This window comes from Myodes glareolus, chromosome 18, assembly GCF_982192425.1.
Source record: "Myodes glareolus chromosome 18, mMyoGla1.1, whole genome shotgun sequence".
Classification (NCBI taxonomy): domain Eukaryota; kingdom Metazoa; phylum Chordata; class Mammalia; order Rodentia; family Cricetidae; genus Myodes; species Myodes glareolus.
This window is the reverse complement of record NC_142043.1, coordinates 52,300,167-52,324,834: the sequence shown is the minus strand read 5'-3', so window position 1 is coordinate 52,324,834 and position 24,668 is coordinate 52,300,167.

Genomic DNA, 24,668 nt, shown 5'->3' with positions numbered 1-24,668 from the left:
GAATTCTTTTCTTAGTTCTAGACATCTGATTTCTTTGACCCATTCTTTTCCTCTTTAAAAGGAAATCCCGTCGGATCACTTCCCAGGTTCCAAAAGCTTTCAGGGAAGTGTAAGTTGGATAATTGTTATTTCTACTTAACTTTGCAATCTTCTGAGCTGAGTGTCTTTAAATACGAAGGAACAGGCATAAATCTTGCAAAGTTCAAAATCCATTACTTAGGGATGTAGTTAAAGCCTTCCATCTCAATGTGTAATTATCGTTTTAAGAAAAAAGCTGGCTAAAGAAAGGCTTGGCTGTTAAAAAAAAAAATCCAAATCAACTTTTAAATCAACAGTTGTGCTAATTGAATTCATCACATATGGTCCCAGGTGTGGCTAGTGGGGAAAAAGGCATTTGTGGGATTTTCTGTTCTCTGAACTTACATTCTAGATTAGATGGAAGGGTTTGAAATCGGGGGGGGGGGGGGGGGGGGGGAGGTGTGATTCAGAGAGCCTATGGCACACAGCGCCTCCTACTGGTGGAAGATTTAAAAGGTGACACCCTCCTAGACTGAGCTCTGTTCCGAATCTACCTCTGAATGGTGCATCTCTTACCGCTAGCAGTTATTGTAGCCATTCTCTGTAGGCGCTATCTCAAGGAGGGCCACAGAAGTTGAAAAAAAAAAAAACCGCTAGCTCATAGCTAATAACCAGCTTATAAAGTCTTTGCTCTCAAAGCCTTATCCTTGGTACACCTTTGTTTCGAGAAGAGAAAGCTTGCGAAAGAACTAATCTCACGTGTCAATACACCATGTCCCAGTGGCCCACCTTTGCTTCTGCTGTGCTTGAGTTACCACCGGTGACAGACAGACACCCTCATCTGGACAAGTGGGGCTGCGATTTCTTTTGTTGCTTAATAGCCCCATGTCCCTGATACAGGTCACTCAGTTATAAGGAAACCGGTGTCACCAAGTCCAAACAAGGCTTTCTGGTCAATCCTTCAGCACTTGCCAAATTTGGGACAGCATAGGGTCAATTAGGGCCGGTGCGATATACCCACCTACCCAGCAGTCATGGGCACGGAAGCTGGGGCTGTGGCCACTCTCCATCACTATGACAGAATACTGGGGCTGTAGTTTTATTTTTGGCTTATGATTTTGGAGCTTCCAGTGTCAGACTGGGCAGACCTATTGCTTTGAGCCTTTGGTGGGTGTGCCAAGTTACAGTGGCTACAGTGGGGGGTGTGGAGGTGTGCATATATGGGGGGGCAGGTTGAGGGTGGTGTGTGGCAGAGCAATGCCGCTTACATTATGAGCTCTAAGGTTTTGCGTCCCCAGTAATCCAGGGACCACCCCCTAAAAGTTCTCCTTCCTTTCATATTGCCACCCTGGGACACAAGATTTGAAACCGTAGGTCACCGGGGAAACAAGTATTCTGTCACATTGATGTGACAGTCGGTAGAGTGAGAGAAAGAACGAGCGTTCACTAGCCACCTACTGATTCACGGGTTACTGAAGGAAGGTCACCTGCCCTTGCTGCCTAGCAACCTACTTATCCCCCTATAGTGTCCTTTGCTTCCTAGGTGTTTACGCCTTCACTTAGCCCCATGGTTCAAGGGGTCTCACATATTGGTGTCCTAGCCGGGTTTGTCATTTAAGGATGTCATAAGTATGTACTGTCGTCTGCTTCTGGGGGTTGAAGTCCATGAACCCAATGGTGTTGGAGGTGAACGGCTCCCGATCCCTGCCTTCGGCTTCTTTAGTCAATGCCAAAGGCAATAGTCCTCCCCAACCAGTGCGGGTGGGTCGGGGGAGCGCTTCTCCGGTCACATGGTCTTCTCATGGCCGTCTTAGCTGCCCTAGCTCCAAGTTGTGATTTATATGAGAATTTCGGGTTTCAAGGTGGTCAAGTATGGAAAATTGTTTGTTCACAGAAAGTCTCTGCCTTTCAAAATATGCAGAATGGATATCGGAAACCATGCTCTGTAGGACCAAAAAAAAAAAAAAAAAAAAAAAAAAAAGAAAAGAAAAAAAAGAAAAAAGAAACAAGAAAAAGATCCTGCTCCTGGCTTGCACTCGTCTCCTCACCCTGATTCTGTCCATGTTCATGGAACAAGGCGAACCATTCTTAGCCCAGAATGATGCCATTTTATTTACTGTGCTAAGGAGGGAAGGATGCTTAGAGTCGGGAAACTGCCTTGTATCTGCTTCCTGTATTTGAAAAGCGGCTATTTAGGGAGGGGCTTGCCATGTGCATCCAAAGGCTATGGACTTGAGCAGAGGCACGTCGAGTGCTGTTTGGGGCTGGCTTACAAACAGGCTCTTCGTTCGTTCTGGGGCTGGACCTTCTGGGCTGTTGAGCCTTGGAGAGGGTTCAGAAGTGACGTGCCTCTTTGCTGCTGTGCGCCGGCGCCCTCTTGTGCATGGTAAGGTTACAGCCACAGTTTCCAGGCGTCCCTTCACAAGGGAGTTCTCACAGCCTTTCAAGGCCTCTGCCCCCCAGCTGTCTCTAGTGCTCAAGATTCGAGAGCATCCGGAGAAAAAGACAAAGCAAAGCTTCAGATTTTCATCATCATCATCGTCGTCATCATCATCATCATCATCATCATCATCATCTTCTCCTGCTTCTTCTTTTGAACGGAAAAAATTGTATTTTATTTACTCAAAAGATTTTCTTAAGTTTTATTTTGTGAGTAGGGCTGTTTGTCTGCATTGCCACACATGGCCCCTGGAGGGCGCCAGATCACCTGGACCACTAGCGACCTACCATGTGGGTACTGGGAACTGAACCCAGGTCCTCTGCAGGTCAGTGAGCGCTCTTAACTGCTGAGCCATCTCTCTAGCACTCTAATTAAAAAAAAGAAAAGTTTATTTTGACTGGGTGGTGGTGGCACACACCTTTAATCTTAGCACTTGGGAGGCAGAGGCAGGCAGATCTCTGTAAGTTCCAGGGCAGCCTGGTCTACAGAGTGAGTTCCAGGATAGTCAGGGCTACAGTGTCTCATTTTTTCCCCTCAAATTTTTATCTTTAAAATACAATGCAATGTCTCAATACATATATACATTGTAAAATGATAATATTGGGCCAATTTGTGAGTATATATGTATATATATATATGTATATATTACACCTCAAGTGTTTATCATTGCTTTGTGTTTATAAAAATTAATCCTTTTTGCTATTTTGAAATGCACATCGTGTTATCAGGCACAGTCATGACGCTGTGCAATAGGGTAGCTCTTATCTAACTGCAATGTGACTTGAATAGTATGTCTGCTATGTTCTTGGACATTTGGATACATTTGAATCCCCAGTTGGTGACACCGCTGCAGTTGACTTAGGAGGCGTGTCCTTGCGACAGGAAGTGTGTCGCAGGAGCCAGGTTTGGAGAGCTTAGAGACCCGATGCCATTTCCAGTGCGCTCTCTGCTCCCTGTGTGTGGCTTCAGTTGTCCCTGCTGCTGCGCCTGGCTCTTGCTGTCACACTTCCTGCCATGATGGTGGTGGGCTCTCGTTCCAGTGGCGAGTCCCCAATAAACCCTCCCTTTTCTAAGTGGCCTTGGATGTGTCTGTTTCTCCCAGCAACAGAAAAGTAGCTAAGACACGTAAACGCACTCATTGCCCAAGGCTCCAACGCCAGGCCTTGTTCCACCCACTCTGATAACCCACTTGAACACCCACTTGTTCCACCACTGCCCCCACCCCCCCATTCCATTCTCTGCTGCCCAGCTTGATTGGAGGTGACATGATTCTCAGAGGCCGTGGCTGTAAGATGCCAGGAAGAGCTTACAGAGGAACCGGTGAACCAGCAGACAGCATCTCTTCTTCCATAGCGTCTCACGATTGCAAGGGTATTAGAAATTTGTCCACGTGCACCAAAGTCTGTTTATGGTGACAGTTGTCCTTTGGTTTACTTTTTTCTATAAACTTTTCTCTTGCAAAATGTGTACACTCAAGGGGCACATAGGGGTTAAGCATGCAGTTTGGTGGGGCTGCCATAATATGAATGTATATACAGTCAGTCTCCTGGCAGACAAAAATCGATTCCGCCGAGCACAGAGTGGCCCCTCTAAAGTGCCCTCAGTTCCCACCTGCATTCACTGGCTCTCTCCCTCTCCACCTGAGGCCACATTCAGGTTTCTAACATCCAGGGTAACTTGCCTGTTAGCTGTGGTGTGTGTTCACAGCAGCCTGGATAGCCCCGTTCTTCATAATATTGTCTACTGCACAGCAATGTATTTCTATACAGTGTCTCGGGGGTCATTTTATTTTTCCCATTTTTGAGTGTTTTAGTGACCACGCCCATTTTAAAATTTGCCTTTCCCCCGATGACTAGCCGAGTGGAATGTCTTTACTAGTGTTTTATTCAAAGTGGTTTAGATCTTCTCGCTGAAAAACAGCTGCCCATGTTTTTATCAAAAAATTTGATTTTGTGTGCGGGTGCTCTCCTTTTTCGCGCAGGTGTGTGTGGCCATGCCTGTGTGTGAAGAGAACGGAGGTCAGTGTTCGGTGTCTTCCTCTATTGGTCCCCATCTTATTTTTTGGGACACTGGAGCTCACCGATTGGCTGGTCTGACTGGCCAAGATTCCTTCAGGGTCCTTCTACCTCAGACAGACAGCTCTGGGATCACAGGTGTATGCCCCTGCTCTTGGCATTTTTTTTTTTTTATTTCCACTGAGAGTCCAGTTCAGGTCCTCACGCCTGCCCAGTCAGTGCTTCACCGCTCGGTCATCTCTCCATCCCCGTGTTTGGGCCTGTGACTCAGTTTTCTACGTACGACATCACTTGCTATGTTGACTCTGAATTCTGTGTCATTTTGTATGTCTGTAAATATCGTTGTGTCTTCCTGCCATCTGTTTTGTATCTCATGCCTTTGTGTGTTATAGTTGGGTGAAAATAGTTTTTTCTCTTTCAGTGTTTCCCTTTACTATAGCTTAGTCATCAGTCATTCTCTCTAAATGCCTTTTATAGTCTGTATATGACTTGGGGACTCTATCCAAACCCCCAGGTTATAAGTTAGTATTCTGTGTTGTCCTCTAGAATCTCTAAATGTTGAAATGTAGATCTGCAATTTATGTGATAAGGCTAAGGGTGGTTTTTTTCCCCCATCACGAGACTATCCAATAAATCCAGCACGATTACTGAAAATCAGTTTCTATCTCCTGACATCTTCTCCATAAAACTGTGAGCTGGCTACAGGCTTTTCTCCTGTTCCAGAAGTCTGGTTCTACTGTCTTCATTATTAGCTTTGCAGATCTTCACACCATGGTGGCTTGAATGGGAACTGTCCCTCGCAGGCTCATGCATTTGAACCCTTGGTCTCCGGTATGTGGTTCTGTTTGGTAATGCGATGGAACCTCTGGGAGGCAGAGCCTTGCTGGAGGAAGATTCTCACTGGGGGTGACTTGAGGCTTTATTGCCTGGGGTCATTTACTCCTCGAAGACTATTTCTGTCTGTCTCTGACTCTCTCTCTCTCTCTCTCTCTCTGTCTCTCTGTGCTTCCTGAGTGTGGGTGAGATATGGTCTCTTGGCCTCCTGACCACAAGGCTAGCCTCACACTTCTTCTATCAAACCTTTCTCGCCATAATGGACTGGATCCCCTTTGTGGGTCAAACCCTGTGTCCCCCAAGTTATAAGATTTTTGAATGAGTCGTCAATTTCTATAACTAAAAAAACTTGCTGTCAATTAGGAAGCAATTGCTGTCATTCGCCATTACCTCTTCCAATCTATGTTTTATAGGCTTCTATGTATGTTTATATCTTATGCATATTTTTTAGATTTAATCTTGGGAATTTATGGTTTTTAGTGTATATATAACAATACGATAATATTTAATTTCCCATTTACTTGGTAAGTAGAATTAGTGCAATTAATTTTTTTAGCCTCTTGTCTAGGAAACTTATCAAACTCACTTGCTGGGATGGCTAATCTTATTTGTCAACTCGATGGAAAGAAGCCCAGGAAATTAGCAGAGCATTGCTCTGGGTGTGTCTGTGAAGGTATTTCATGAGATCATTAACCAAAGAGGAATGACCTGTCGAGTGTGAGCAACGCTGGGGCCCTGGATGGAATAAGAGGAAAGGAGGACCCTGCTAGCTCATGCGCTCTCTGCTTTCTGAACGCCATGTTGGTCTGCCCTGACAGGGGCGTGCGCACACACCCACACCCACATGGTGGAGGGAGATGCCCCAAACTGTGAGCCAGTGTAAATCTCTGCTTCTTTTGTTTTCTCTCAGGTATTTGTCACAGTTCTGGGGGAGATAACACAACACTAATTCCAAGCAATCCTGTGCACATTCACTCTGCTGCTTTACCCCCTCAACATCGTATCTAAGCTGTGGGCAGTAACATCTTCCTCTTCGTTTCCGGGTAGCAGACCTGCTCCTCTTGCTCCTTGCTGCCTCCTTCCCTTCCCTTCCCTCTCTCTCTTCTTTGTTCTGTGCCCCCTCAATCCTAGTGCTGTGTTAAATACGATTTAACATATTTCCAATCTTAGGAAAAAAGGATTTCAATATCTTACCATTAAGTGAATATTTACAGTGAGTTTCATTTTTTTTTGTAGATATCCCATTTTAGGTTTAAAAAGGTCTGTTTCTAGTTTGTTGAAGTAATTTTTTCTACTCTGAATATTGTTGAGTTTTATTAAATGTGTTTCCTGCAATGCTATTGAGTTGATCATTGATTTTCATGCTGTATTCTGTTAATATGGTGAATTACAGTGCATTTCTTGGATAAATCCAATTTGGTCTTAATGTATTCTTTCTACATTTCATTGGTTTTGATTAGGATACATCAATGGTTTACACTAAAAAATTTGACACAAATCCTTTTGCAAAATACTTTGCTTCTTAAACTTTGTGTTCATGAAGACCATTTCCCCCTTCTTTGATAAAACATTATCTAGACAGTCATATTTATATGGACAATATGATCAGGTATCACTTTGATAAAAAAAAAATACCTGCCAAGGAACAACTTAAGAAATGACAACTTGTTTTGCTTTATGCAGTGAGGGGATGTGACCCATCATGGCAGGCACAGCGGGAGCCCTAGCTTGCATTTGGTTGCTGTGATAAACACCACGACTCAAAGCCAGGTGGGGAAGAAAGGATTTATTTCATTTTATAGGTTGCAGTTTATAATCTAGGGATGCGAAGACAGGCACTCAAGGCAGGAGCTTGAAGCAGAAACCACCAAGAATGTTGCTCACTGACGGACGTGTACTGAGGCTCACTTCCGGCTACCTCTCTTATAACCCAGGTCCGCTAGTGTTGGGACGATGCCACCCGCAGTGGACGGGGCCCTCCTCCATCAGTTAGCAGTAAAATGTCTCACAGACACGGCCACAGGCCAGGCTAGTTTGATTGAGGCAATTCAATTGAGGTCCCCTCTTCCCAGGTGTGTCGGGTTGACAACCAAGATTAGCTACCACGGTGTGTCAGAGAGAGCGTGAGTTATCTAGTCCTACAGGCGTGAACAGGAAGAGGGGCGGAGCTTCTTAATGGGGGGAAATACAGCGTGGTTAGGAAGTGGGGCGGACTTCTCAACCCTCAACACCTACCTCCATTAACCCATGCCCTCCAGGGAGGCTCCACCCGTTAAAGGTTCCGCAACAGCACCCCTAGCTGGGGTCCAAATATTCAAACACACGAGTCTGTGAGGGACATTCCTCATTCACGCCACTCCCCCCAATTCCCTTTGGATATAAGTAATATAGTCTCCATTGAGGACGGCAAACTAATTTGTAACAATGCTTCTCTGGAAAAATATTTCCCATAAGAGCTGGAAAATACGATCAGTGAAGCTTTGTTCGTGGCTAAAAACAGAGAAACATTTCTTTGTGCTTTATTAACTGGGAAGGTTTCTTACTGATATATATTCCAGGTTTCTATGGTTCTTTTTTTTTTTCTGACTCAAACGAATAGCTTCAAAAATTCCACAGGTGGGGGATACTTTTTAGCAAATTACCAAATTTGGCCTTTATCGTCTTATGAAATAATAGGAATAATCTAATAGTTAGCAAGAACGCTTATTGGGGAGGGTTTATGGGTATAACCCTGAAAGCACAGACAATGAAGGCAACTGCACACACAAATGGAGTTTCATTATGCTAATACGCTTTGCGTTGTAGGGAAGGCAGCTTTCCAAGTGGAGACATCGCCTGCAGAATGGGAGATGTTCTCAAACATGCTTCTGATGAGAGAATACTTTCTAAAAAAAATTAAATAAGATACAAGTTTCTCAAAGAATAATAAGAAAGGGACAGCCCACTGAGCAATGGGTTAAGCATCTGACAGATATTTTCCAAGAGATCTACTGAAGGCCAACAAGTACAGGAGAAAATGGACTGATGAGATGGCTCAGCGGGTAAAGGCACTTGCGGTACAAACATGGTGACCTGAGTTCGATTCCCGAAGCCCGAGGGAAGGTGGAAGAAGAGAACAGACCCCACGAGCTTGTTTCTCTGACGTCCAAGAGGCGCTGTGGCCTGTGTGCCCACACTTGCGTCCTGTACATAGCATGAACGGCTAGCGAGATTCAAGTGAAAACGACAGTGGGATGTAATTCCACACCTGTTAGAATAGCATGTGTGCTCACCGACGTGTGCCCGGGCCAGGAAACAAAGGAAAGCGTGGTGTGTGCACACAATCAGCACTGTTAAGTATCGAAAAAGCAATCCTCTACTCTGCAATATGGACAATCCCGGAAGGCTTAAAATGAAATCGGCCACAAACAGGCAAATATGATACAGCCTCATTGTACTGGCTGGTTTTGTGTGTCAACCTGACACAAGCTGGAGTCATCAGAGAGGAAGGAGCCCCAGTTGAGGAAATGCCTCAATGAGCTCCATCTGAAAAGCATTTTTTTTTTCAATTAGTGATCCATGGGGATGAGCCCAGACCATGGTGGGTGGTGCCATTCCTGGGCTTTGGGTCCTGTGGTCTCTAAGAAAGCAGGCTGAGCAAGCCATGTGGAGCAAGCCAGTAAGCAGCGCTTTTCCATGCCCTCTGCATCAGCTCCTGCCTCCAGGATCCTGCTCTGATTTTGTTTGGTGATGAATGTGCTGCCAAGCAAACCCTCTCCTCCCCAGCTCGGTGTTTGATCACAGCAATAGAAACTCCAAAGACATTCATCTGTGGAATTTGAAAAGTTGAGAACATTGTGCTTGTGGTGGAGGAGGGCAGAGGGGAAGGCTGGGACTGACAAAGGTTGATCAAAGCCCACAAAGTTTCCCCCATGGACATGAGTAGATAACTTTTGAGATCTGTTGCACAGCAGATTGATTTTATGCAGTAATAATTGTGTCTTTCAAAGTAAAAGTAAATTTCAAATACCCACAGAGAATGTCAAGTGAGATGATGGATGTATTAATTAGCTTGATTCAGTAACTCTACATTGCTTACATATGTCAAAACATCACACTGTACCTCATAGATGCATATAACTGTGAATTATCAATTATAGTATCACTAACTGGGCCAACAAGATGGCACAGTTGGTAAATGTGCTTGCCACCAAATCTGAGGGCATGAATTTGATCCCCAGAAGCCACAAAATGGATGAAGAACTGACTCTTGCAAGTTGTCTTCTGACCCCTCCCACATTGCAGCACACATCCCCAAAACATAAAAATAAAAAGTTAAACATTATAAAGTCTTATACTGAAACTGAAGGGCTGACGGGCTAAAAATTATTTTTTCTTGCCCTCTTTTTAGTGTAACCAAGGCTCAAGGTGAATGCTGGTCTTGAAATGCCACTGGCTGAGACCCTTCAATGTTCTGTACTACAGCAGAGCATTTGAGAGGGCCCCCGTGTCATCAGGCCTGTGGCCTGGAATCTAAGAACTTAAGAGATTTTGAGGTCGTGGAACACAGGAGCACAGGCAATGTTTAGTTTTTTTTTTTTAAGAGGTTGATTTATGTGTGCATTTTGCTTGTATATATACTGTATATGTGCCCGGTGCTTGCAGAACCCGGAACTGGAGTTGCAGATGGTTGAGAGTGTCCATATAGGTGCTGGGAACCAAACCTAGATCCTCTGAAAGAGCAGTAAGCATTCTTAACCACAGACCCATCTTTCCAGCACCCACGGGCAATGTTTATATTGTGATTTAGTCAGGATTCTCTGAAAGATGGAATCAGTAGAAGGTTATTTTTTTTTCTTTTCATTTTTGAGACATGGTTTCTATGTGTATCCTTAGCTGTCCTGGAACTTGCTCTGAAGACCAGGCTGACCTCAAGCTCAGGGATCTGCCAGCCTCTGCCTCCAGAGTGCGGAGATGAAAGGTATATGCCAACACTGTTCGGCTTGGGGTCAGAAGTTTAATGGGGCACATTTGCTCAATTATAGAGGCTGTCAATTTCCACAAAAGGTTGTATGCATCTGCAGGACCAGGGATGCTGATTCCGTCCAAATCCAAAGGCCTCAGAGCCAGGGAAATAGATGGTGAAAATCAGTCTGAGATCTAGGGCCTAAGACCCTTGGGAGGAGGTTGGAATGCTGCTTATGTGAATCTTGGGTGTCCAAAACGCAGAAAACCTGGCATATAACATCCAAGCCCAGGGAAAGGGTGTTTTAGCCTGGGAAGAGGGAGGGGAAGACCTCATCCTCTTCCCATCGGTTGGTTAGATGGTATCTGCCCACACTAAGGGTGGATCTTCCCATCTTCCCATTCAGTTCCTCTAGCCAACCAGAATGTGCCTCACAGGCACACCTGGGCAGCCTTGCCATTCTAACCTTGAAAGCACACAAAGAGACTAGCCCACAGCCCACAGCCCACAGCAGTGCTGGACACGGCCAATGCAGCAGTTAGGAAAAACCACCAGGGTGTCTTGTAGGTCACTCCCGTTGGCATCCAGATTCAGCCACTGTAGGGAAAATGGCTGTGTGGCTATTTTATTTTGGGGCCGTGGGTTGTCACAGGTGCCTCCCCTCACCCCACTTCTCTTCTCCTCCTCTCTGGCTTAGCTGAAAAGAACAGAGGACCGGAGCAAAGACTTGAGATGATACAAAGAGCTGAGGGCCTGTGAGGCTTTTGTGTCCTGTCGCGGGCCACCTTTGGAACAGAATTTAGCTTCCTTCCTTCCAGCCAGATATTCTTGCCGATTTGTGAACCAGAACAGTGGTGGCCCTCTCTAGATCATCCTGACAACTTAGGTGCATGCAGGCTGTTGAGGAAGGGGCTCTGCTAATAGTAGCCATTATCCTTAATTTCCAGATCAGGACTACTTTTTTTTCTTTTTTTAAGATTTTCACATTTATTTATTTACTCATTTATTCAATTGTGTGTGTGTGTTCACAAGCATGAGCCATGACGGTGTATGTGTGGAGGTTTAGAGCCTGTAGGATTCAGAGTTCTCCTTCTGCTATGTGGGCGCTGGGGATTGAACTCAGGACTTAAGGCTTGGTGGCAATCGCCTTTCTGCACGGAGCCGTACCACTAATCTGTGAAGACAGGCTGCGTGATACAGAGCTGGAATCAGCAGTGGGGGCAAACTCCAAGGTCTTCTGAGCTCAGCCTTGCTGATATTCTGACTTTTATGGAATTTCCATTTCTCTAAGCATCAGTGGTACTCAGTGGAGACATCATCCCCGGCGAGTTCCATTCTTTTGCTTTTGCAGTTTTTAAACGGTCATCATAGAGTGCATTAAAGGTCCATCTGAGAAGAATAAAATCAATTCATTCCATCGGAGTCTCTCTTCACTTTTGTGCATCTCCCCCTAGTCTCTACTGTACACTTGCCAAATTGACACGTTTGCAAATGATAACACTTTTGCACAAATAGCCCCAGCATTGTGATGGACACAGGACTCATTAGAACCACCCTGTCTTCCTGTCTCCTTTCTTTGGACAGCCATAGCAGTGAGAGCCAGGGGTCGTCTTGTTGTTTTGTGTTGAGGTGTTTGTGGTGTAAACTGTTTCATTTTGATTTTACTCTAGGGCTTTTAGAATTAGATTTTGCTGGACTCGGCTTTGATTTAATGCTTGTACACATTGCAGGTATGGGGGTGGGTGGATCATAATCATCCAAAAGCCTTTGGTGTACCCGTCAACTAATAAAGTTACCCAGCTAAGTAAATCCGTTTTCAATTGTCAGCAACACAGTGACATCTTTTTAAACATACAGTTGGCATAGTACTTGATAGAAAAACATCTCAACCTATCATATACACTGCTTGACACTGACTCAAGGTGCATTCTTTTTCGGTATCTTCTTATTGCAAAGACCCTTTATCAGCCTAAATGGCTAGAACAAGGAATGAATGGGTCCAATGACTTGAGTTTCAATGATGGGTAGAGAATGGGTTTTCTTCATTTTCTAACCTTATAACCACAATTAAACTCTTAGTATTGAAGGAGGTCTTGACTTTACCACAGTAGAAATTTTGATGCGATTTGACAATGAACTTTTAAGTTTCTTGGCCACAAATTAAGTCAAATGTAAAGGGACCATTGCAAATGGATCTATCTGTAGGTTTAGGGGACCCATCTCCATCCTCACCATGTTGGATGCTTTCTTAGGGATAGCACTCATTAGGGGACAGTAATTCCAGTCCCTGCTTTGTCACTAATTAAAACAGGATAACTTTCTAGGCCTGTGAAATGGGACGGAGGGGCTGGTAAGATGGCTCTACGGGTGAAAGAGCCTCCAAGTGTGACATGACAGTCTGGGTTCATTTCCAGGGACCCAAATAGAGGAATAACCCACAGTTATTCTCTGACCTACACACAACATTCTGTGGAACATGCGCGTGCAAAACACAAATGAAAAATTTAAAGTTGGGTCTGTGCTTAAGATGTGGCTTTTGCCTTCTGTTGTGCTACTGTTGTATTGGTGACTTTTCAGAGGTGAAAGGTGGCAATCAATTGTCCTTACAGACTGGTAAACAAAGAGAGATCTCACTTGAGAAAATGATTCCTTCAGATTGGCCCATGGGCAAGTCTGAGGGGGCACGCTCTTGATTGCTGGGAAAGGTCCAGCCTACTGTGTGAGCTGGTGCCACCCCTGGGCAGGTGGTTTTGGATTGTATAAAAGAGCCGAGCCAGCCTTAAGCAAGCCAGTCATCAGCACTGCTCCCTGGCCTCTGCTTCAGGTTCCGCCCCATTACTCTTAAAGATGGACCCTCCTCTCCTCGACTCCTACTCCACCAGGGTGTAAGCCAAACAAACCCCTTTTACCCCAAGTTACTTTTAGTCAAGGTGTTTATCACACACTAGAGAAACCTCATGATACACAACCCAAACGGAATGGAATCTACCTAGAAAAAAAATATATATGTATACAAAACCCAAAAAACAAACAAACAAACAAAAACTGAATTTAGCATTGTTTGTGCAAAGTTGGAAAAAAGTCAGTGTATTCTTTTTCTACACACAGTAGGAGCTTTGCAGACAGGCTGGGAATCCTGACTAGCTTTTGCAGAAGTGCACTTCCGTTCAGAGTGGGGTCGCTCAGAGGTTGCTGGAGAACAGGATTCCCCAAACCATGATTTAAAAGATCATGTAAATTACTGGCTAGGAAAAGGTTGGCGGTAGACTGCACACGCCCTGTCTCAGCCGATCTTGGTGACCTCCGGGAAACAGGTTGCCCTATAGCTCTCATTCTGGGCTCCCTGCAGATCCACTGCCATGCCCCAGCCTGGAGCAGGCTGTGACTCGCAGTATTCCCGGGAACGGGCAGGAAGACGATAGGCGCTGATCTCTCAAGCTGCTGCCCTGTGCCTGGTGATGGAGAGTTAACAATGCGGGTCTCTCTTGGTCCCAAACACCTGCCCAGAACTGCGCGGTGTCGCGGGGCCCTGGAGAGTCTGTTGGGATTGCCGTTTGTGCGTTCCGTATATAGGTTCCAAGGGTGCATACGTGGTCGGGAGGATGGTACTATCCTCTTCAAGGGGCACGTGTTCCAACCGCCTTTTACCGGTCTCTGGGCTCCCCACTGTGGCCCACCACACCTCAGAGCTCCCGGGCACCTCATTTGAGACCTACTTTTCTTCTTCTTTTACCGGCCGTGGCTTCACCCAAAGAGGCTCAGTGCCCAACCCTGAACCAAGGGTTGGGTGGGCTGTGTGTGAGGGGTCCTTCCCTCCTTGGCTGCTCAGATGTTTGCAACCGGGGGACCACCCAGAAGTCTCAGGGACAAGTAGACCTCAGCTTACCGTTATATTCTGAGTTTGCATCTAGAAGACCGAACTGAAGACCCTGGGAAACTCCAGGGGTGAATAAGCTCACCAAAGTCTACGGGATGGAAGAAAGGCCTGTCCCACTGTGTAGGTCTGCAGAGCGCCCTCGGAAGGGTACTGACTTTGCCTTCCCTTGTCTTTAAGGGAAACTTAGAATTCAAGTCAGTGAAGATGGCTTGCGTAAGGAGGCCTGTTGCCTTCTGTGAGTTCTTTGGCCAGCGCCTTGCTCTGCTGGAGGTGCTGTGTCTCTTTCCAGTAGCGATTCCTGTGAGGAGGGCACCATTATAGTCTCTGGCTCAGCCTCACACAGTCTCTGCTTCCGAAGAGGGTGAGGAAGCCAATCACTCCATGTAGAGCATCTGCCCAGCTTTCTACTTCACCTGGAGGAATGCTTTTCCATGCTGGGACCTGAAGAGGCCGGCTTTCTTTACCATCTTTCTCAGATGCGGGTTTTGATGGCACAAAGCTTTCAGTACTGCTGCTACAACCCCTGCCCCTGCTGTGGATAGAGCTTATGTCCCCATCACCTTGTCGGTGCCCTTGTTGGCTTAAGGCCAAAGCAACGTCAGACGGCAGTGCCAACCAGCCTGCCAGTTCTTTCTCCCCAGATCTTGGCTACTGAAATGCTACTGGAAAGTCACTGACTTGGCTGACCTGTCCTCAGTGTTGTCCTCAGTCTTGACCGCCCCATCACCCACAGAACAAAGGCAAAATTTTGGGCTGATTGGTGTTTCTCTCTCTCTTTTGTTTTAATTCAACTTAACCCTGACTCAGATTTTAAGTCTGCTTCTCCTGATCATTACTTAGTGATGCCAACAGGAAATCTCGAAACTTCTGAATTCCCAATGCTCAGTGGAAACAGTGTCTTCTACTATTGACCGCCCCCTCATGCTTCCTGCTCTCCAGTTCTTTCTGGATTGTTGTCTTTCTACCTTTCTGGATCATAATGAATCCATGTATGTGACTTCTCCCCTCCCTTTCGACTGGACCACCCTCTGGGCACCTTTTTATCAGTGATCCCAGCATTCCCTCTGGAATCATGGCCACCACTGGAACCAGTGTGTGTGCAGGTCCATTTCCCAGGCTGCTTTGAGATAGGTTTCTTCAATTTCTATGGCCCGTCTTTATCCATGGAGCCTGGCATATGCCTCAAAGAGACAGGCTTTTCTTGGGAAGGCCCTTCCGACCCCTTTGGAACTGTCAGTAGAAGAGATGAATGCTAAGTGGCTTTTGTCCCTGCCCCAAATCACGTCTCAGGTCATTTACCACGCCAGCACACAACTGTCAGCTGGAGTGACCAGAACCAGACTCGAGTGTGTTGTCCATGCTCTCCTTTCCATTTTGCATCAGAGAACCCCGGGCTTACCTGACGAGGCCACATCCGTGGCCACTGTAGGGCCTATACCATTTCTGTGCTTGGAGATAACTCCGTTAGCCATGATAGGTGTCGAACCTGAGACACACCTGACTGAAATATATTTGTAGTGGCCCAAGGCCAGCACCGTGTCTGGGCTGCAGCTCAGGGGCCCCAGAGGAGCTGGAACTGCACTGCATTGGAAAACTGTGCTTTCTGCATGTGTGCAGCACATTTGGCAGCGGCCTGTCTGGAGCCAACCTGTTACTACTGAGGAGCGGACACAAGTGGGGAGAACAGGCGTTTCCATGGTTTCGTGTGTATTCCCTCACATGGGCCCTGGACCACTGTGTGTGGAGCAGATCCTCGACAAAGGGCCCAGGCTCCACCAGCCTCTTGGATTTATAGCAGAGTTTTCCCTTAATAATCTGCTGGGCCGGGAGCCACAGCCCAGCCTCAGCTTGAGACCCTCAGGTGGGCAGTGATGGGAACTACTTTTCCCTACTCCTTCCAGGGGGGTTTTCCCGGCTTACCAGGTTCTGCCGGTTGACAGAGCTGCTCGTAGCGGGAGCCCCCCCCCCCCCCACCCAAGCCTGTCTTTGACGCTGATGCCCTTGACACGGGGTATACTGCCTCCTGCTTTCCCAATCTGTTGTTGTTGGTTCTCTGCTTACTGTGGTGCCTCTTCACACCGTCTGTGGATCGGCTTGATTGTAATAGATATTAGAATCTAGAGGCAGCTCCCATCCTCGCATCTCTACCTCCTTGTCTGTTCTGTCATTCAGGGGTCTAAAATAACGCCTTTCAACTTCCTCGGCAGGAAGCTTTAATCTCTGTCTGGAGCTCCTCCTGCTTTGACAGGTCCAGCCTTCATTTCTAATTCAACCCTTGCTGCAATCCCAGCCGCTCAGTGGCTGCCGAGCTCTGTCAACAACCACTTGTTGCACTTGTGCATGCACCTCATCCTTTCTGCTCCCGTCGGCGTCGGCGAAGCTAATCTTTTCAGCCTGGGAGCCACCACCAGATCCTCAAGTCCTCAGAGCTCTAGGAGATCATTTGTTTGTAACTCCTCCCCGCGGGGTCCACAGCCCAGCTCGACGCCTGGGAACATTGACCTTTGGTGTTTTCCTGAGGGAACACAGACTTCAGCACCACGTCCTAAACGTCTTGTCTCTGCAAAGTGCTCCTCTGCCCTTGGAGTCACTCTGCTTCCTGCCTATAATCCTAGCCACGAGTGACGACAGTTTGTTGCTCTTGAGAGCATCAGCTTGACTGAGAAGACAGGAGAGCCAAGGAGCAATCTTGTGTCTTCTTGTGTTTAAATTAGCTAAGACCTAGCCTGCCAGAGTGCAGCCTGTTGCATTATCAGGTACTGCCAGCACCATCCGTGCTGGGGGTGGGGGTGAGGGTGGGGGTGCGGGGAGACTTCTGACCCTCTGCCAGTGGTCCTGATAAACCTCTGGCCAGAACACTCTAGGGAAGCAGAAGAGCTGAGCATTCTCTGCTGTAGCCAGAGTTTTCATGCCTTCAGGCTGAGCACATGAGGACATCCCTGACCGGAGCTCGTCTATAGATGTCAACAGATATCAACAAAGGCCAGGGCCACTTCTGGGCTTATAGGCTCTGGCATTCTCACATACAGGCAGACCACGTGGCCCATGTGGCTAAAGTGCAGGTGGCGAGGCATCGTGGGCCTCATACCTTCTCTTGTCCTGAGCTCCCAGGAAGCTCGTCGCCAACGTGCTTCGATTATGGCCGCAGGGGACAAGGCTAATTACTGTTCAGCGTGGCATGGATGTTTTTGTTTTATCTTTTGCCTCAGTGGAAGTACCTGGTCAACAAGCTATGGTACCTCCTCTGCCTTCTGAGGAGACAGCATCATGAGAACCTGTGTTTAAAGGTGCCCCTGAACCTTTGGTTAGATGACCCCAGCTCTGCCATGAGCAGGTTTGGTCAGTGCTCTATCTTTGCCACACCGAGAAGGTGTTAATTGAAGACAGATGTGTAGGAGCACCAACCCGACTTTGTTTCCTGGTGCAAAATGAAGAAGTGAGAGTTCCCTTTTAAGAACCCGACTGCTCTCCCCACAAGGCCTTGTCCCACCGGGGAGAGGACCAGTTTTATGTCCTTATGCCAAACAAATGCTACTTTCTGACTTCCCTTACCAACTTGAGGAAGTAAGAGATTTCAAGCCAGGTAGACACGAGGCTGGAGGGTGCAGAGGCAGGACAAGGTGGACTTACTTGGCTTTTGTCATCTGCTTTGTCACCTCTCCAACCTCCCTGTGGGTGGCATTGTCCCAGATGCATGTTGGAGACTAGACTTGATGATGTTCCTCCCTTCAAATAAAATGTTTCGATATCTCTTTCTGCATGTGGCCCATTAAAAACAAACTGGACTTAAAGCCTGCTTTGGTCTGTGTTGCTATAACGAAATACCTAAGACTGGGGAGTTTATGAGCCACAGAGATGTGGCTGGGAACCGATCAAGGGCCCTAGCAAGTTCAGTGTCTGAAGCACCCATTACTCCTTAGTGACACCCTTTTAGATATCCTCAGGTGCAGAGAAGAGAGAGAATGAGTCCGAGGATGTCTCTGTTGTCATAAGAGTCGAAGATTAAACCCTTTGGTAAAGGCCCTGACCCTACTTATGGGAGACCCATGAGTTATTAACCCAGTGGACGCTCCTCTCTTGGTAGCACATTGCAGGGTGGGTTCTCCCATGTATTCACACTCAGATCAAAGTAGGAGGCAATCCCCGCATCCTGCTCTGTCACTTAGAAGGGATAAATTGAGCTTCTGGAAGCACAGAGGACGGTCAGGCCAGCACCTGTTCTGCAGGGATTGAAGGCACTCTCATGTATGATAGTCATTATTGTGCTGCTGGCAGCGCATAAAAGGCACTCTTCGTGGGAATGCCCAGATCAGGGACTATTAGGAAAAAGATCAGCCCGGCTCCTGTCTACCGTAACTATCAAACTGCAAGCATTACCGTTGTACTCAGGTAGGGCTGACCTTGGTGTCCTGCTGGATCACCACTGGACCTGGTTTCTGACAACGCACCTACCCAAGATACTTCACGATAGGAGAGTGCACTTAAGGTAGGAGAGCGTAATGTGGGTACGTCCCTCGGCTCTGCATATTTGATTGGGCGTTGATTCTGTTATTCCCCTACAATAATAGACCGCGTGAGGCCCTTGAGGGTTACAGCAGGAAGTTAGCTCTTTCTCCAAGGAACTTAAAATGTAGCGGGGAAAAGACAGGTGAAGAGACTCCATTAAGGAGGTTCTAAAGCTAAGTGTTGGTAGGAGTACTGCCAGTTGTAGCAGGAGGTAGCCAGGTGGAAAAGGGCTGTTTTCAAGCCCAGGAATGGTGCAGTGCGTGAGAAGTCCAGGAAGTGAGGTCATTGTGAGAAGCACGCAGGCAGGGAGCCCCCAGGAAGCCCGTGGGATGTAAAGATTGAGGGTTTGGCAGAAACTTGCTTTACCATCATGGTGAACGCTTTAAAAACTCATCAACCAAATCCTTTATCAAGGAAGCAAGGGGAGTCATGAGGCTCCAGGTCCACTGCTGCCTGGAAACCAACCAAAGCAAAACCCCACAGTCACCTGGGGATGTTAGAGAGAGCTCTGTGGCCATGGGAGAAGCAGTAGGTGTGACAGCAGAGGGAAGGGAAGAAGGTGACAGAGAAGCCCAGGGTGGTGAAGGCCAAGCTGGGCTAAGAGGTAGGTGAACACCAGGATTAAATCGTCATTTAAAGTTTTTTATTTTTATTTCTTTGTGTGTGTGCATGCTCGCATGTATATGTACATTGTGTGTGTGCGTGTGTGTGCGTGTGTGTGTGTGTGTGTGTGTGCGCGCGCGCGCGTGCACCCAGCAAAGTGTCAGTGCCCTGGGAACTGGACTTGCAGGCATTTGTGGGTCATGTGGTGTGGGTGGCAGGGATCTGAGCTGCAGTCCATTGATACAGCAGTGACTGGTCCTAACTTCTGAGCCAGGCGGAGAAAGACTTTGAGCCAGATCTTTTTTTTTTTCTTTCCTCATTTCTTTTTTTTTTGAAAGTAATTTTATTAAATTATAAAAGTTTCCATTTACGCCCCTCTTCCCAACACCCTCCCACCCGCCCCCTCTCCTCCTCCCTCTTTGTCCCTAAGGGCAGTCAGGATTTCCTGCCCTGTGGGAAGTTCAAGTTCCTCCCCCCTCCCTCCAGGTCCAGGAAGGTGAGTATCCAAACAGACTGGATCCCAAAAATCCAGTATATGCAGAGGAAACTAGTCCCAGTGTCATTGTCAATGGCTTCTCAGAAAGACTCCGGGCCAGCCACATTCAGAGAATCCGGCCACATTCAGAGAATCTGGTTGGATCACATGCTCGTTCAGTCGCAGTCCAACTGGCCTTGGTAAACTCTCATTAGATCCGACCCCTTGTATCAGTGGGTGAAAGCATCCCTCGCAGTCCTTCGTCTGCGTTCCAGCAAAAACAAAGTGATAAAACGTATCATAGATGTTGTGAATAATTGAAGGATTTCTTAAGGTATATTTTTTTCTTGAAAATACTATTGACATTTAAAACTTTTTGTTAAAGAAAAGCAGAAGATAAAGAACAGAAGTCAAACTTCTCATGGAAATTGTGATGAATTGATGAGGCAGAGACTGGGGAAACATTTGCAAAGGATATCTGAACTGGATGTGGCAGCTCATGCTCCCAATCTCAGCACTTGGAATAGTGAGGCAAGTGGGTGGCTGTGAGTATGTGGTCAGCCTAGACTACATAGTGAGTTTGAGGTCATCTTCAGATACATAGTGAGACCTTGTTTCAAGAGCAAAACCTCCACATCCCCCAGGAACAAAATCTCTGGTAAATGGTCAGTGTGTAGAATTGGTGAAGGTCTTACCCACTCAACAATAAGAGGACATGGCCCTTAGTAGAATAAATTGAGGATTTGCACATTTCTTTACGAGGGAAGCTTACATGTATCTAGTAAGAGCAGTTGAGAGCCCCCAATGCCATTTTTCCATTGGGGAAATTAACATTTCAATCTACCATGAGCTCGAGAAACGTCAGCAGAGGCACAAAGCTCTTAGAATTCTCCTGAGCCTCAAACAACACCGTGGGACAAGTTCACTTAGAGTGTCAGGAAGCTAAACACATGCCCATCCCAACTCCATAGCTTTGTTTCTATGTTTACTCTCAAGAATGAGAACTCATGGACCCTGAAAGTCTACCAAAATGTTCCCAACAGTTTTGTCTGTGATAGGCAAAAGTTGGGAATAGTTTTAAACACTTGAGTGCTTACACACACACACACACACACACACACACACACAGAGAGAGAGAGAGAGAGAGAGAGAGAGAATCATCAGCATGCAAGAACATGGAGAAATCAAAATGTTTTACATGGGGAGGAAGGATGGAAGAGAACCACCAAAACTAACCAGAAGGGGCTGGAGAGATGGCTCCACTGGTAAAACACTTGCCTAATAAGCATGGAGACTTTGAGTTTAGTCCTCCGAACCTATATAAAAAAGTCGGGTGTGGTACCATGCAATTGTAATCTTTCAGGCTGGGGAGAAGAAACAGGATCTCTGGGGGTTGTTCGTCATCCAGTCTAGCCCACTCTGCAAGCTTCCAGTCATTAACAGAGGCCATGAAACAAGGAAGACATGTAGACGGAGCCTGAGGAACAAACTTGAGGTTGTCCCCAAGTCTCTACACACATAGTTACACACATGTATCTGACACCCCTAACTTGCCTGGAGTAGACATAATCTTTCTGCCTGGGTGCCCCTGGGATATGACAGGTAACTGAGGTGCTGATCAGCCCTCTGCCCACCCCACAGCATCTTCCCAGAAGGACTTCCATGTTCTCTCCCTGTGCTACCAGCCTGCACCAGATCTGACATATCATTTTAGGAGGGAAATGGCCAGTTTAGCTCCACAGCTCTTGGGTCATGAGGCTCTCAGGGATGCGCATTCTCTGCAGTCAGCAGACTGCTGGTGATCTTCATTGCAAGAAGGGAGCAAAGAGCAGGGTGGAAATCGAGACCTCTCTGCTTTTTTCCACAGTGAGTAGCATTTATAGTTTCTTGTTTATTTTTTTTACCCAGCCCATTAACATTGGGCAAATCTATGAGAATGTGTCCTAGGTATATAAGGATACATTTCCTGGTGACCGGAGACCTGGCCCAGTGGCTGAGCATGCTTGCTGCTCTTGCAGAGGACACGGGTTCAGTTCTCAGCACCAACATGGTGCTTCAAAACCACTCATAGAACTCCATTTCTAGGGGGTTGGACACCCCCTTGTCGTCTCCATGGATACTAGGCATGCGTATGGTACACGTGCAAGCGTGCAGGCAAATCCACTCATACATGTAACATAAAAAGAGGCAGAATCCTTAAAAAAAAAATCTTTAAAACTGCGTTTTGTGGTAAGTGAAATGCTGGGGTGACTCCTTGGTGCAGACATCTGTGCCATTTCCTTTTGTTTAGCAGAGACTAGGCCTGTGATTATGGTGTTTTACTTTTGGTGATAATGTTATACTATAGGCACAAGGTGATTATCCTATCATAATTGGGTTTGGCCTAGTCAGATGAGTCCTAGGAGAAGAAGGAAGAAGAAGGAGAAAAGAGAAAGATCACAACAGAAGTTCCCCCGTGGCCTGGAGGCAGCAAAGACCTGTGTACTGCTATGGAGGAGTCGATAGGGCTAGATCTCGAAAGGCACCCAGCTGTTAACCTAACTAAACTGACTTCTGCTTTGTGGCACCCCGAGCAAGGAGCCTGTCATTTGCAAAAGGCCTTCTGACCCCTGGAAACTGAGACTTTGCATGTTTTAAGCCTTCCAGTTTGCTGTAATTTGTTAGGTAATGACTAAAAGCTACATACAGTCACATATCACGTGCCATAGGAAGACATACTCGGGTACTTTCCAGAGTCAGGATATATCTGGAGGTCAGGTACAGGCTAGCATGAAGTCAGTGCTTGATCCAGGCCCCTTGGAAGCAGAACCGCAGGCAGATGAGGAAGAAGCCTGGAGAAAGTGTGCCTGAGTGGAACCAAGGTGGGGCTTGTTTTCACAGCGGGGTTGCTGAAAGGTGGGAGGCCACAGGCTCTGAAAGCCACCACACTTCGCTTCTGTGTCCTCACATTGCATTCAAAACCTTGTCTGAGGAAACAGGCTGCTTCGGGAACACTCTGGAGTGTTGCTGTGATAGCACTGAGCCAGGACACTTGGTGCTTTGACCATCATCACACCTTCCTGTGACAGGGACCGTGATGGAGGAGAAACTCAAGGTACTAGAGTCGATCCAGTAACGAATTTGTTATAGATTTGTCTAGGAGGCGTTAAATCACACTATGTAGCACCTCAAGGATAAATAGCATGCTAACCAGGCCTGTTAGCCTACTTTTGCCTCCCAAGTGCTGGGATTAAAGGCGTATGCCACTACTGCCCAGTTTTTTTTTTTTTTTTCTTCTTAATTTGACCCAAGCTAGAGTCATCTGGAAAGAGGCAATATCAGTAAGGAAAGGCCTCCATCAGTTTCATCTGTAGCAAGTCTTGGGCCATTTTCTTGACTCATGGTTCATGTGGGTGGGCACAGCCCACTGTGGGTGGTGCCACTCCTTGGCAGGCTGTATGGAAAAGGCAGCTGAGCAAGTCCTGGAGAATGAGCCAGTAAGCATCACTCCGCCATGGCCTCTGCGTCACTTCCTCCACTGGGTTCCTGCTTTGAGTTCCTGCCCCAACGTCCCTCCAGGATGCTTTGTAACCTGTAAGCCAAATCCTCTCCCCAAGAAGCTTTTAGTCTCTGTGTTTATCAAAGCAACAGAAAGTAGACTGGGACAGTTATAAACTATGCTAATATTTTGTTTCGTTTTCTGCCACTGTGCCTTTTCTCTATGTATTTTTAATAGCTGCCATCAGTGCATGTGTATTTTAAATATTTAATATTAATAATTGTTTACATAACTGCTTCTTATAGAAATTATTTTGTTGATTGCTTGACATTCTAACAAGTTTTTACCATAATATTTTCAACCAAGTACCTATTACTGAATATTTTGATCTTTCACTTTCATTATAAATTATGTTGCTATGAGTATTTTTGTCTGTATGTGTCTCTGTATTTTAACTCCTTGTTAAATTGTCTATTGTGGGGATTATGGATGGCCAGAATTTAATGAATAATTTTTAACCATTATCTAAGCTATGTGATTTATCTTAACTCTATGCTCAAGTCTCACCTCAGAGGTATTGAATTTAGATCTTCAGGGCTATAAACAAAGAATATGTGTTGCTAGGTGCATTAATAGAGGTGCCGAAAGGATTCATTCAGCCTTCATCCAGCACCTCAAGGTTTTCTCAGTTTCTTCCAATGGTTATTCTCAGTGTCAATACCATGAGTTTTATTATTATTAGTGCTGTGACTGTTATTGGATCTCAGTCCCAGGTATCAAGGTTTGCCCTGTCAGGGGTGTGTATCACTTTCTACTGCTAACTTGATGGCATTGGGGAACAGGCATTCATTCTTATAAATTCTGCTCAGTGGGGTGTTGAACACGGAATGACTGAACATTGTTTTGTTCTGCCCATCATATACCGATGAACTCAGTCTGTCTGGAGGACTGGTCTGGGGAGTCCCTGTGGACTTGGTTAATAAGCCAGGTGACTTGCTGGTGACGAGGTGGAAGCATCCTGGCCACTGTGTATGACATCTCTAGTGTGGCACCCTCTGCATGTCTGGACCTTCCTACAGTTCGTCTTCCCCAGGACGAACATCCGCAGAAGCTACCTGGAGAGTCAGGATTCCAAATGTCTGTAAAGTTGAAAGGACATTCACGAATTAGACCTGGAGGTTGTATCACAGCCACGATGGCTTAATGTAACTGTACACACAGTCACAAGTGTACATCTAGACTAATGAACTAATGAGGGAAGAACAGACCCCAATTCTCCAAGGAGAACATGTCACAGGAACTTAGGGGTGGTCCTGTGGTGTTGAACTGAGCTGTCCAATAAGGCAACAAGTGCTTAGAGGCAGCTATAGAAGTGAAAAGGAACTAAAAGGAAGGAAAACAAGATATTTAGATTCCCAGCCTTGGAAGCAATATTTCAGGAGCTCAGTAGCCACATGTGATCATATTAGACAGGGCA